Genomic DNA, 15,036 nt, shown 5'->3' on the forward strand with positions numbered 1-15,036 from the left:
GAGCCCCGGGACACCCGGAGCCGTCGGCCGAGTCCACCCGACGCCGAGCCGCACGCTGACCGTCCCTTCAGGCCTCCTTTACAGGGCGCTCAGGACACCTCGTAGGTCTTCTAGAGTAAATGTGCGGGGGGCTGGGGCTCCCACAGGTGATGTCAACTGACAGCCGCCATCAGCAGGAGCCCTGGGACCCCACCCCGCTGGCCGTGGTCACGCACAAAGCCGTTTTCCCTGGGAGCAGAGGCCGTTAGCAGGATATGGCTTGGGGCGCCCTTTGGGGGGGGACCAGAAAGCAGGGCTCATGGGGCCAGGGAGGAGATGCAAGATGCAGGTGCTCATCTGGGGGTGGCAGGCACCCCTCGAGAGGGCAGCCCACGGTGACACCCACGAAGGGGGAGCCTCCCTGATAACAAGTTGGGTGAGTTGTTTCTGCACCCCAACTCTCCGCTGTTACCCTCAAGCCTTGGGTACACAGGTGGAGGGTGCAGACAGCAGGAGACGGGGGGACGTGGCTGCCCTGGAATACCGACAGCGGGGGCAGGAAGCCGCCCTGCCATGGCCCGGGACCCCGGGGCTCTGCTCCCCCCAGCTCGGGAAGGAGGAGCTGGGACCATCTCTTCTGCACCAAGAATGTTCTGTGTCTTAAGACCTTAAAAACGGTGCAGTGAGTGTTAACGCAGACAAAGACTTTCAAGCCAGCAGAAGGTGTAACAGCAAGAAACTGGAAGCGTCCTCGGTGCCCAAGAGGGAGGGAATTGAGTTATGCCGTGTCTACATCAGAGACTCTGTGCGGCTGCTAAAAACCACACGAGAAGAACTTACACTGAAATGTTCAGTGAAAAACCCAGATATAAAAATTGTATGTGCAAGGTGACTTCCATTATGTAGAGTAAAACAACTAGATGGATGGATGATGGACAGATGGACAGATGGATGGATGATGGACAGACGGAGGATGGGTAACGAGTGAGGTGGTGGGGTGGGGGAACGGATGGGGGGGCAGATGGGGGTGAGGGTAATGGGGGTGGGTGGGGGAACAGACAGACGAGTGGGCAGGTGGACAGACATCCTGAGAGCCGAGGAAACAAGATCCAGTGGGCGGACGCAGGCAGGGGCCCGTCACAGCACGAGAGTGGCCCGCAGGTCCCAGGAGTTGGGGGACCCCCTCCAGCTGGGGGAGGTCCTATGGCTGACAGGGTCACTGTCTTTGGAACCTTCCTGATTTCCTGGACTTCACCCAGATCCCGGCAACACCCCCGGGCGTTACACAACCCCCAGCTGAGAGGAATCCCCTGGCGCAGCTGCCGTCTCCTCATTCATTCAACAAATATTCATTGAGCAACTACCGTGTGGAGCTAGGAGACGGGGTGCATCGGAGCCCACATTCTCGGAGGGGAGTCAGACAACGACGTCCAGCCAGGACAGGAGGGGACCCCAGCGGGCCTGAGGTTGACCCCACCCGCCCTACCAGCAGGCCGGGAAGTGCTGGCTCCGAATCCCGAAGGGACTTAAAAGTAAGCATAAAAACAAACAACAATGACAACAACAACAAAATGTGTTATTAAATATTCTCCCTGATCTTGGCGGGGGGGGGGGGAGAAAAGTAACTATAAACCATTTTAAAGAAAAAAACACCTGTGGCAGGAATATTTTTGTGTTAAGGAAGCTTAATATATTTGACATTTGAAGATGTTTTGATGTTTTAGAGACTTTGGCTACAGATCCCATTCACAATTCTAAATCTAAAAGTTTTGAAGTGAGTCTTTTCTTAACTTTTGTACCAAAACTCAACTGGTGACCAAAATCCTGGCCTGAAGCGGCAGGTATTTATCACCTCAGCACCAATAGTTTATTGTCTTAAAGCAGAAACGGTGTGAGAAACAAGCACTCTTCCTAAAAAGGAATAAACGCTCACCCGATTGTGGAGAAGAAAAGAATTTATTCACGGTTTTGCCAGGACGGGCCCAACCAAATGTGGGGGTTGGCGCCCAGAACAAGACCCAACAGTATTTATCCCCTAAACCTAACCACAAGTCCCTCCCCTGTCTCTCCAGTGGCTGATACTCCAGAGGTTACATTCTATTGGACAAGCCTGATTAGCCCAGCAAATTTGAAACATGCAACCCACCCAAATTGGAAACATTTGAAACAAGTCTCCACCCCTCTTTCCTTTGTTCTTTAACTGCAGAGCCAGTCTGAGCTAGTTTGGTAACAACTTATGAAGCTGTTTAAGGAACCTCTACCCCCGCCCCCAGTCTCCACCTTGCAAGGACAGTGGGCGGATAAACAGGAGGACTGGCCCCTGATTATAGCTTGGCTTCTTGAACCTCTGCCATTCCCCTGAGCTGCCCCCACCCTGTGTGAAAGCTAAACTTAATCTAATTCTCACAACGGGCACTATCTGAGGGTGGTGTCGGCCCCACAGGGGTTCGAGCATCTATGGGAAATGCCGATTCCCAAACCCAGCAGAGTCGGAGGCCCCCACGGTCTTGGAGGGGTCTGGACAGCTGAGGCCCCAGCCTTGCAGGGTTTCCAATGCGCTGTTGAGAAGTCGTCGATTCGCCATCTTCCCGCTACCCACCATATGGGGAAGGCAGGGACTTAGGGTTCTGCACCCCGAGGAGCGCTGTGTGTGAGATGGGTAAGCAGCCGAGTGATGAGGAGGTTCTGACAATTGAGAAGCTAAAAGCAAAATCAAATGAATTGAGTTTAGTGACACAGCTAAATGTTTATAGGAGTTGTCCAAGCTTATAAATGGAATCAATGTGAATCAAAGATCCTTTAAAAGTGACACTTAAGATTTACTAGATGAAGAAACAGAATGCAATTTGTAAATAGAATTATAACTTAAGGAGAACTAGGATTTAAAGCTTATACACTTTCATTGAATATTAAAATAAAAAATGCACAGTGAACCACACAGAAGCCAATCTAGAGCCCCACCCCTACCCCAAATCCCACGACTGACACCAGGTTTGGAGTGACCCGGAGAGCGGCCACATCTGAATCAGAGCAGCACACGGCCGGCTCCGGGAGTCCGTGAGGACCTGTCCCTGCAGGACAGCTCTGCAGAAGGTTCTGGGGAGCAGGGAGCCCACGTGGTTTTGCCGACACCGCCCCGCATGTGGGAGGAGCCGCTACCCTGTGGGGTGCTGGGGTGGAGGAGGCTGGCCACGCACGACTCGAGGTGAAAACCACCTTGGGGCCTGCTGGAGGCCGAGCCACCCCCTCCCGTGGTCGAACCAGGAGCCTGGAAGCCCTGGGAGGGGGAGGGGGACCTGGGGGCTCCCCCAGCACACCAGAGACCCCCCCGCCCCCACCACACACGGCCAGGGCTCCCCGAGGGGGGGGCAGCGAAAGGGACTCAGCTCCCCAGAGTGGCTCTGGTGAGGGACCCGTCTGCACCCACTCCAGGGAGCGAGCAGGGTGGGCAGGGGAGGCCCCGAGCCCCAGCTGTGCCCTCGAGGAGCGCCCACAAAGCCCTGCAAGGGGCTGGCTCAGCCCCGGCCCTCTGCCGCCTCCTTCCCTGGGACGTGTGGACAGAGGACAGACCCCGAGCACCCCATTTACTCCCACCTCACCCACCCTGCACCTCCTGGGGCGGTGTCCAGGTGGGTGAGCAGGTGAGGTGGGCTCCAGGTGAGGTGGCTCCAGATGGGCCAGCAGGTGGGGGCGGGCTCCAGGTGGGCGAGCAGATGAGGTGGGCTCCAGGTGGGCTCCAGGTGAGGTGGCTCCAGATGGGCGAGCAGGTGAGGCGGCTCCAGGTGGGCGAGCAGGTCAAGTGGGTTCCAGGTGGGCCAGCAGGTGGGGCAGGCTCGAAGGCGGGGGGCCTCGCGGAAGGTGAGGGGCAGGACCTGCTGCAGCCACGTGGTGCCAGCATGGGAGGGGTCAGGGTGCCATGGGGGCTGGGCGTAAGGGTGGGCGTGAGTGACAGGTTGCTGCGGGATGTGCCTCGGGGCTGGGGGCAGCTGCTGGCTCCCGCCCCTCCCCAGCCTCCCGGAGCCCCTGGACCAGGTGCGCTGACAGCCTCTGGTGCTCACGCTCTGGCATCTCCGGGGCCAGGTGAGTCCTGCCACGTGGGGGGCAAGGGGCCGAGGGCACCTGCCCGGGGTGTGGGTCCCAGCGCCGTCGGGGAGGACCCTCTGGAGGGGAAGTGCAGCGGTCCCGGGGTCCAGGGCGCTCGGAGCCGGAGCTTTGTGCAGCAGACACCTGCACGTCAGGAAGTCTGCCCGGAGGTCGCTGGCAAGGGTGAGGGCCGGGGAGCCAGGGCCTGGCGGGAAGGACAGGCAGCAGGGCCTCAATGCAAAAAAAAGAAAAAATCAGAATTAAAAAGGGGAAGCCTGCCAGGGGCTGCCTTCACCTCCCAGGGGCCTGGCCTGGCCTTAAGGCCTCGGTGACCTTGGCCCTGCCCTCCACCAATAGCCAGCACCCCTAAAGCCCAGGTGACACGTAGAGAAGATGCTGAGGTGGGGCGGCAGGGAAGCCTGGGTGCAATATGTGCTCAGTTTGTTGGTGAAAAAAGAAAATACAATTGATAAAGCCCCATCTGAAGCATAGGGGACTAATAATAATTTGTCGCATTTTAGTTCCCAGGGGTCCCTGGATTTCCTGCAGGTGGGCTGTGGGAGTTCTCATCTCCTTCTGCTGACAGCGCTGTCCCGGCCTGGGCAGGGCTCTTCCGGCCTCACAACCGCCCGGCCAGCGGTTTCAGAGGGTGGCAGTGGGGACGGCTCATCCCTGGGCCTTACCAGCCCTGTCACCTGGTACAGAGCATCAGTCACCAGCTGTAACACGGCACCTACCTCTACAAGTCTCTCTTTCTCCGTTTTTCTCCATTCTTGCCTCCTTTCTTGCTTTTTTGGTTTGTTTGTTTGTTTTTTCATTGAATTGATGAGCATTTTCTGCTTGTTTGTCTCCTTGTTCCATTTTCCCCACTCCTGGTTTTGAAGTTTTACACTTTATTTCTATTATTTTTGGGGTTAGTCTTTTCATTTTACTATATATATATTTAACAGAGCTTAACACGAATCCATATATAGTCCCCATCCTGAACCCACAGGACTTTAGGATATTTTAACTATGATCCTACATCCTAAATTACAAGCAACTTTTTGCCAGGTATTTTAGTTGTAATTATTATTATATAATCTATTTTCATAATACAATTTATTTGCTCACCATCATTCCGGCATCTCAGAGCTTCTGGAGTTATTTTCCTGTTTTCCTGAAGGATGTTCTTTAAAAATTCCCTTACTTAAGATCAGTTAATGGCGGCTCTCTCACTTGGTGATTAGCTGAATATGTACTACTTTGTCTTCATTCTTAGAAGGTAACTGTGCCAGTAACAGTGTTACATTAGCAGTTATTTTCTCTCCTCCTTTGATGATATCATTCCATTGTCCTCTGGCTTCCATCGTTGGGGTTGAGAAGTCTGCTGCCTGCCTACCTGTTGGTCCTTTACAGGTAAAGTTGCCTCCGCAGCCGAAGATTCAGACCGTCCATCTGCTTGTAGGAAATTCTCAGCATTATCTCTTCAAAGTGTTGCCTTTCCTCTATTCCTTCTATTGTCTCTTTCTGGGACTCTTACTAAAGGGGTGTTAGACCTGCACATCCTAGTCTCGAATTCCTTTAACTTCTTCAAAGTTTAGGTTTCCATAGCTACTTCCATATAACAACCCACGCTGAGTATTCGTTTCTTATGTGTTCAGTTTCTATGTTACGTGACAAAGGGGGAAAAAGGTTTCTGATCAGCCAACCTAGAAATAAACAGAACCCGGATTATCACTGGGAGCTCACCGGAAATAGAAATAGCAAAAAGATCCTAGGACTTGAGCTGTTGGAATTTTAGATACATACTATAAAACAATTCTATGGGAAATGTTTAAGGAAATAAGAGATGGGATGAAAAACTGAGCAAGAAATATGATAATATCAAATTCGATGTCAGCACGACAAAGCTGTGCTCCAGGAATGAGGATGTGGACATTTTGGGGAGGGGGGGCTGCACTATTGTGCCTACAACACCCACCCTGGGTTCAGCCCATGGCTTTGTGGAGTCCTTTACCCTGACATCAGCAATTCCAGCAAGTTGTGAAATGTATATTTTTACAGAAAACCAATAGGCTTCGTACATACAAACAATAGCCAGTTATAGGGTGTGATGGTAGAGAAAGCTGCACTTACAATAGTGACAGAGAAGGTAAGCGCTCAGGCAGGGCTGTGCAGAAGCTACGTGAGGAAGCTGTCAGTTTCTCCAGAAGACGCCCTTTGTCCTTGGCCAGGACAACCCAACCTAATAAAGAAATCAGTTCTTCTAAGTTAATTTTTAAATTCAATATGCAATCCCAATAAAAATGCAAAGAGGCTTCTTTATGGAATTAGACACGTTGATACTAAAGTTTATGTGGAGAAGCAAACAAGCAAGAGCATCCAGGAAAACACTTATATAGAAAAGCTGCAGGATGCTCTAGCATCTTCCAAAGTCTCTAAGGAAAAGTGGTTCAGAGTCACTAGGGGACGGATCGGTGGGGTGGAAAAGAAAGTCCAGAGATGGAGCTGGGTGTGTGTGTGATGGGGGTGACATCCTAAATCACTGAGGAAAAATGGACCTTAAATAAGCGATGCTGGGACCTGGTGTCACCATTTGGAAAAAGATGAATTTAGATCCATACCTTGTGCAAACACGTGAATAGCTCCCTGCAGATCGGGAAATCTAAATGTAAAAGCCTTAGAAAACCTGGTGCGGTCCTTTACAGCAGGGGTTTTAGAAAAGCCTTTGTTAACTATGACTCAGAATCCAAAGGCAACAAAAGAAAGGATTGAAATATTCAACTACATAAAAATAGAAGCTTTTTTCCCCAGGAGAAACACCATAAAGTTGAAAGACAACTGGCACACTGGGGGGAAATGGGCTACATCACAGGTAAAGATTCAACAGCTTTAATACATTGTCATGGATCAAGTCTTGTCCCCTGATCCGGGGAATGTGACCCCATTTGGAAATAGGTTCCTAGAAGATGTTATTAGTTAAGACAAGACCCAAATACCATAGGACAGGGTCCTTATAAGGAGTGGAACTTGGGGCACAGACAGACAGACAGACTGAAGCAGAGAACACCGAGCCAGGAGAGAGTCACGGGGTTTCGAGGGAGGTGGCCCCAACCTTGGCCTGGGCCCCTCCCGACCCCCGGAGCTGTGAGAGGACACGTCGGTCCTGTTTTAGGCCCCCATCTGTGGCACTTTGTTACTGCAGCCCCAGGCATGTGTAAGATGTGTAAAGAGTGTTTACAAATTGAGGGCGAATGACCAAAAACCCAATAAAGATGTGCAAAAGACAGACAGTCCACAAAAATACTTTAAAATGGCCTTTAGCTTTTGAAAAGATGCTCCACCTCACATTTAGAGGGGTGGACGCTAACATGACGCTGAGGTACTCTTTCCCACCTGCCAGACTGGCAGAAATGAGAAAGCACAACAGAGCACGTTGTCAGAGAGGCCTTGGAAGGGGCACGTCACACAGTGCTGGTGGGAAGGCAAATTGTACAAGCCCTCTGCGGGGAATTCGGCAACAGCTAACAAAACTACAACCACCTTTTACCTTTTGCTCTGGTTAGGGTTAGGGTTTGGTTTGGGGTTGCAATCAGGCATCGAAGAATTTACCTTGAGGACAAACCACCCACGACATGAAAATGCAAGTACGAGGCTGTTCCCGGTTGCCCCGTGGGGGTGACACGGAGAGGATCCAAATGCCCAAGCCTAGGAGGACACTGTGGAAGAGGAGGAGGGTCTCCCTGAGCCCAGAGGAACGATGTGCAGGAAACAGAGCGAGCTGCCGTTGTGTAAGGAAGGGGAAGTACAAAAATACACCTGCCGCTTCTGTTCCTTTGTTCAAATAGAAACACAGGTGCATAAACCAGAAACTCGTGACATCCATTATCTAAGGGAGGTGTCGGGAGCAAGGTGGGAAGATGGGGTGGTCATTCCTCTGAGTACGCCTTTTTGCATACTTTAAGAAACTTTTTTTTTTAGACTTTTAGAAACATGTTTTGTATAATGTGTTTCACATAATCAAATAAATAAATAAGATCAACAAGGATGGTAGAGAACAATGGAATACAACAGAACTTAACTATTTTTCAAATCTTAGCCACAAGCACTGACCCAGATAGCTCTTTAGCTTGGTATTTTGACTTATAGGCCCTTAGGCTAAAGCAAAAAAAAAAAAAAAAAAAAAAGAGAACAAATATTGAATTCTATGAGTGAGTTTGCTTTTCAAAATGATGCAGATTGGCAGTCCTGAATCTTCTGAAAGTGTGTACCGGGACTGGGCAAGTAACTAAATGTATCGTGCACCGTCGGGGAAGGGGGCTGCAACGCCAGTGGGGACGAGCACGACACCTGGGATGTCGATGTGGCCTGTGAGCCTTAGCATCCGCCCAGCCGCGCAAATAGAGTGGACCGTGGCTTATATTCACACACGCGTGGGTGCCCCAGCTCTGCCCACCAGAAGGCCTGGAGCAGCACCCAGCACCCAGAGCTGGGCTTCCAAATCCGTTCTCCCCTACGGGGTCCAGAGCTCCTTGCGGAAATGGCTGGCTCCGGGGTCGAGCTGAGATGGTGCGAGATGGACTATCTTGGTGTGATGGAAGGTGGGAGTTCTGAAACGGACTCAGCCTGGCGGCTCGCTCCCTTGACCAAACCCGGACAACTGGGTTGTCAGAATAAACAACAAGAGCCTTGGATTATAGCCTAGAATAAAAGAAAACCCAGGAGTCCAGGATGGTACCGACCACGGAGAGAAAGAAAAGTGCTTCCTTAGGTAGGACACCAACTAACGCCGGCAGAAGAAATGGCGGCGTTAGGAAGCCACCAGCAGCCACCACCGGACGGTCACTGTCCCGGGAAGCCCACGGCACTGCTGCATCCGGCCGCCCGGGGGTTCGCTCTCATTTCCGAGGCCGAGGGAGCCCACCCGGAGGAGCGTGGCGGTGTCACTGCATGTGCTGCAGGACCGTGCGGTCCCCGAAGCTCATCCCAACGAAACATCAGGAAACCCAGACACAAGGTCCTACAGAACACCCCGCTGTGCGCTCAGCGCTGCCAAAGGGCGAGAAAGACCCGGAGCCGTCACAGCTGGGAGGCGACGGGACGAGTGCGGCCTGTGGTCCGGGGCCAGGAGACGGCTTTCTCCTCCTTGTGCCGTCCAGGGCTTAGTGGGACGACCGACGAAATTTGGATGAAAGGCCAAGGGGCCCAAAGCTTCAGCTTGTCTCAAATGGCGGGAGCAGCTCCCCATGCGGGTGCTAACTGTCGGGAACCTGGGGAGGGGGCAGGCGAGTTCTCTTTACTGTTTTTGCAGCTTTTCTGTATGTCTGAGATTACTTCAAAACCAAGCATTTCAGAAAGTGTGTTTTTCCTGGGAGTGCTCGGCTCTGGCGGGAGGCTCTGCGGAGCGCCCGTTACTGCTGGGGGTGGGTGGTCCCGGGCCCCGGGGGGAGCCTGGCGCTTCCGATGGGGGCACCCAGGCCTGAGTGGGGCACGCCCGCCCCGCAGCCTCGAGTCCCACCCGTGTGCAGACTCGCCGGCGGCAGGAGCCGAGGCTGTGGTTGCTCTGACCCGTTTGCAGAACGCGCCTGCACCTTCCCCCTGGTCAACGGGTCCGAGGGGGCCCCACCACATCTGGTTATTTTTTTAAGTCCCCACATTTGTTGATGTTTATCAAAGTTGAGAACACACACCTCAGACCCTCAATTCCACTGCGGGGTGCACTAGGGGTGCCCCTGGAGGAGCCTGGCTGACGCTGTGCTTCTCTCCCCGTGACAGGCAGAGCCTGGCTTTCTCTTAGAGCAAGCAGACGCAGTAACGCGACAGACGGACACACAGACAGACGTGCGCGTTGGAGGCGCGTCTCCAGCCCTCTCGCCCTTCCGTGGAGTACCTGGCACGTTCTTGGAGAGTCTTCTTGTGTTTTTTCCAGGTGGTGGTCATGGCCAGTTTCACTGCTTTTTGACACCCCAATGGGCTTCAATCCCCACAAAACACAAAATAAACAAATGAACCCCAAAGTCCACGGAGCCCCAAGACACACGGACCTTTACCACAAAGAGGCTGGTGACGCGGCGAAGCCCCTGGCAGCACGGAAGGACGGCAGGACGGGCGTAGGCTGCGTCCGGCTCGACACCGGACGTCGTGGGACACTGCACCGGCGGCTCGAGCGCGGCCCCACTGTGTGAAAGCGCAGGACGTGTCGACACGCAGGCGTAAAGCGCGGGAACCGGGCGACCGTGTCCTCCCTGTCGTCCGAGCGCTTCATCCACCTGCGTGTGCCCTACAAGGGAAGCGAAGGGAAGGGGGTTCTGAGGAGCCCTCAATGCTGCCGCTCGGGGCCCCCCAGCTTCCCGGGCACAGGCTGACCCCCAGGAAGCTGCCGGCTCGGAGGGGAGTGGGTCCCCGCGGTGAACTAATCGAGACCCACAGTTGGGTGGGTCAATCAAAAGTTCCCACCCTAATCAACAGACTCATCAGTTCGCTCCACGATTTCATTAAGGTGGCTTTCCTGGGGGACATCATATACCCGAACCGGCACACTAGGTATTTTATTCGTTTAGATAGTATTGTAAATGGAATTGTTCTCTTGATTAACTTTTCAGATTGTTCGATATTATTGTATAGAAACCCAACCTACATCTGCATGTTTATCTTGTATTCTGCAACTTTATCAAATTTGTTTATTAGTTCTGGTAACTCTCTTCGGGATTCTTTGAGAGTTTCTATATAGGGGATCATGTCATCTGCAAATAGGGGTAATCTGACTTCTTCCTTTCCAGTTTGGATCCTGTTATTTCTTTCCCTTGCCTGGTTGCTGGGATAGATCTTCCCCTGCAATGTTAACTAACGGTGGCGACAGTGGGTGTCCTTGTCTTGCTCCTGATCTTAGGGGAAAAGCTTTCAGTTTCTCACTGTTGAATATGATATTTATATGGATTTTTCATCAATGCTCTTTATCACATTGAGAAAGTTCCTTTTTATTCCTAGTTTTCTGAAGTTTTTATCATGAAAGTATGATGGATTTTGTCACATTCCTTTCCTGTGTTGATTGCTATGTTTTTTTTTTCTTCCTTTCATTCTATTAATGTGGTGTATTACATTGATTGATTTTCTTCTGTTCAAGCATCCTGCATTTCTGGGAACAGCCTCCTTGGTCATGGCGTAGAACCCCTTTAATATTCCAATTCTAGCACCTTCCAGTGGTCACAAGTCAGTTGCAAGCCCACGTGGTGGGGCGCGGAGCCCGTCTCCGAGGAAGGTACCATTGCAGAGGTGCGTGTGGGAGACTTGGCTGCGGCCCCAAACCCAAGGCCGTCATCAGGAGAGGGGCAGATGGGGGCGCGCTCAGCCCTGGGCCCCGGGCAGCGGGGAGGGAGCTTCAGCTCCTGAAACCATAAAGCAGCACAGAGAGAGCTGGGAGGCGGGAAGGACCATGGGGCCGTTTCCGAGGTGGGGGAGCCAGTGTGTGTTTCGTGACCTGGGTTGTAGTTTGTCGCAGAAGTCATTAAACCGTGCATATGTGTTTTTACAACAGTTTCATTGAGATATAATTCACATATAAAATTCATCTCTTTGGTGTGTAGAATTCAGTACTCTCAGTATTATTTAGAGAGTTGTGTAGTCATCACCACTGCCTAATTTTAGAACATTTAATCACTGCTGCTCGGAGCGAGGCGAGGAGCTGTGTAACAGGACAGTCCACCCACCCGCGAGGGGCTCGACACACCAAAGAGTGACTCGGACAAGCCCAGCGTGGCGAGTGAGCAGGAGCGTCTACTGGGGGCTTCTGTGGGGTCCTCGTCTGCTATGGCGGGAGGAGATTCCTTGCCACGATGGTCCGCAGCGATCTGAGGGGAAGGCAGGGTCTTACAGTGGGCAGAGAGCAAGAAGGTACAGAGCCAGGAGCTCACGCACGCGAACGCCACGAAGTTGACTGTATCTCAGTGTTTCTCTCTCTGGGCACAACTTCCCACCAGGTTAACCTTGGGGAAAGATAACGGCACAGAGCTGAGCGTGTACGTGCAGGAATGTGCATAATTGCTGATAAAGCCGGGGGAGTTGGGGGATATTGTAAGACGCAGAACGTTATGTTACAACTTCCTAAAGACGCTGCGCACCGCTGGCCGCCCGGCCCGCCCAGCCCCCGGCAGCCTCGAGCCCGCTTTCCGTCTGGGCTCTGCCTGTCCTGAAACTCGGCCAGTGGACCCCACGGCAGCGGCCCCCTTCCTCAGCGTGCTGCGCTCAGCTCCCCCACGAGCAGCCCGGACCCGAGCGTCACTCCTTTCACGGACAGATGAGGCCGTGCGTGTCCAGCCGTCCGTGCTGGCTTCTGGGTTGTCTCCGGTGCTCCTGCGACATCTGTGCTTCCATGTGGACGAGCTCCTAGTTTCACACTTTGTATGTTTTATTTTCAAAATTAAAATGTGCTGGGAAAGGAGGAGGACGTCTCACACGTGGCTGAACCGCAGAGTCTGAGCGGGTCGAGGCGGCCCGGGGTGCCCAGGCCTCCGCGGCACAGGGGACCCACCTGCCGGCCGCAGCCCGGGGTCGGACAGAGGCCCCACCGGGGCGGGGGCTGCCTCTTCTGCGTCTCGTGAATTTCACGGCCATGTAGGCGCAGGAACAAATTTAAAAACTTGTTTTTACTCACTGTGGGGGAGGGGTGGAGGGAGGGAGACGCGCTCCCAAGCCCCCCTCCTCTCCAGGCCCCTTCTGCCGGCCCGGGCCCCCCACCGTCCAGCCCCTTTTCTCTCCCCCTCCGGAGGTCACAGGAGAAAGGGGCGTCTGCGCCTCCCGGGAGGCCTGGGAGGAGCGGCAGGTGGCCGGCTGGGGCCCTGGCGGGCAGTGAGGTCGGGGAGGGCTGCGCGGCTGGGACAAGCTGCAGCGTGGAGGCCACGGTGAGTGGGCCGGGGGTCTGCGAGGACTCGGGTCGGGGCATTGCCGCCTGGGGGCCGCCTGGGGACCCCCTGGACAAGAGGGGCCCAGGGCGTCACTGCCCCTCGGAGCTCAGGTCCAGCAGGGGCCTGGCAGGAGCCAGAAGAGCCTGGAAACAGCTGTGGGGAGGGGGTGCTTTGTGTCCCATGGAATACTAGAAGTTTCTAGAAGGAAATGGGGAAACTGAGGCCTGTGGTGCATCCTGCCCACGGCTCTCCCCTTGGTCTCTGACCCCACAGTGGCCCCTCCCCCCCGTCCTCAGGACGCATCGGGACCCCCTGGGGGCTCTGGGGCGCGGGGTCAGCGTGGGCGGGTGGCCTTGGGCAGCAGGGAGGGGCCGCGGCCTTCCGGGGTCTTCCGGGAGGAAGATGTGGAAACGGGAATCGGGTGCAGCAGGGACCCCACCGTCTGGTGCGCGCCTCGTCCTTGGGGCTGGGAAATTGGGGGGTGGGGGTGGGAAGCAGGCCTCCCTCACGGGGTCAGTGATGATGTGGGTGAGGGGTGGGCTACGGGGGGGTGAAGGACGGCTGCCTGGGGGTGGGGGGCTCCCGAGGCTGCAGGCTGGCAGGCGGCAGGGCCTGCTCCACGTGGGGGCTCGGGGGAGAACGTGTCCCCCCAGCCATCGAGAGAGGTGGCCTGGAGGACCCCCTCGCCGGGGGCAGAGGGGCAGGGTCCCTGCCCGGGCCAGGCCGAGGAGAGCTGGGACCCTTGGCAGGTGCAGGCCCCTTCCTCCCTCTCAGCCCCCCCATACCTAGGACCACCCCCCCCCACCTCGGGCCGCCCGTCCCACCCGTTCCCGGCAGGGCCGCGAGGGCCTGAAGCTCGCGCCTGGAGCCTCCCCCACTTCCTGCGACCCGGGGACCCCCGAGCTGGGCGGAAGCATCTGGGCTGGGGAGATCACACCATGGGGGCGTCTCAAGGCGGGCAGGGCCTGCGCGGGGAGGGGGCTACAGGCCGGCGCCCCCTTTATCTCCCAGCGTCTTCCCACGCCCAGATGTGCCGGGACGGGGGAGCCGAAGCCGCAGTGGACCCTCCTGGGCACCCTCGGAGCCCGGGGCAGGTGGCTTGGTGGGGTCTGCAGGACGCGCCTCTGCCCCCAACCGCTGCCGGGTCTGCTCCAGGGGTGGGGCACAGGGGAGCACAGCCCCCCGAGTGCGGGTTTGGGGGCCCACACGGCCTTGGGCTCCAGCCTCCCCAGCAGGAGAGGAGACAGTGGCCGGGGGCGGTGGCCGCTCTGCCCCATCCACCTTCCTCTGGGGGGGGTCCCTGGGACCCCCAAGACACTGGGGTGGTCAGGGCCTGTGTGCCCGAGAGTCCTTTAAACCTGGGCCACTCTCTCTGGACCCCTGAGCTGTCCCCCGCCCTTACCCTCTCTCGGGGGAGCGTGGGGACAGGGGTGGGCCGCCCCCACCTCCCTCCGTCCCTCGTTTCTCCTGTCGGGGTCCCTGGCTCTGCTGGGAAGTTGACCCCAGAGGCAGGATTAGGGGAGTGGGCACCCTGAGCCAAAAATGTAGGGGGGCTTTCATCTGAGACCCCATCAACAGAGGGCTCCAGGCTGGGGTTAGGGGCCAGTGCCCCCCGGCCTCCCCAGGCCCAGGCCCCCCACAGCAGCTGCACCCCGCGACGGGGAGCCGCGAGCCTCCCAGGGCTTCTCCCACTGTTAAATCACCACATGCTAAAAACTGCAGAAAGCCGGGACGTAGACATGAAAATCTCCCCCCACACCTGGGCCTTGGCGGAGGTCAGCATCCCCGGAGGGGCAGCCCCCTGCCCCCTCCCCAGTCGCGGGTCTGGCCGGGGGAGCCCCTCCCTTGGCGTCTCTCTCTGCTCCCCAGAAGCTTTGGGCCCCGGAGCTGGCCCCGTGACCTTGCAGGGAGGGAAGTAGCCGAGCCCACTCCTGCCCCCAGCCCTGGGTGCACGGAGCCCACTCAGCCTCAGGAGGGGCTGCCGCTGGGTCTTTGCCTCCCCTCGGGCGAGGAGGGCCCCGGCCTGGCCACTTGGGCTCCCCCACCACATCCCCACTGCTCCTGCTCGCAGCTCTGGGCCAGTTGCAGGGGT

Source organism: Choloepus didactylus, chromosome 22 (genome assembly GCF_015220235.1).
Source record: "Choloepus didactylus isolate mChoDid1 chromosome 22, mChoDid1.pri, whole genome shotgun sequence".
Lineage (NCBI taxonomy): Eukaryota > Metazoa > Chordata > Mammalia > Pilosa > Megalonychidae > Choloepus > Choloepus didactylus.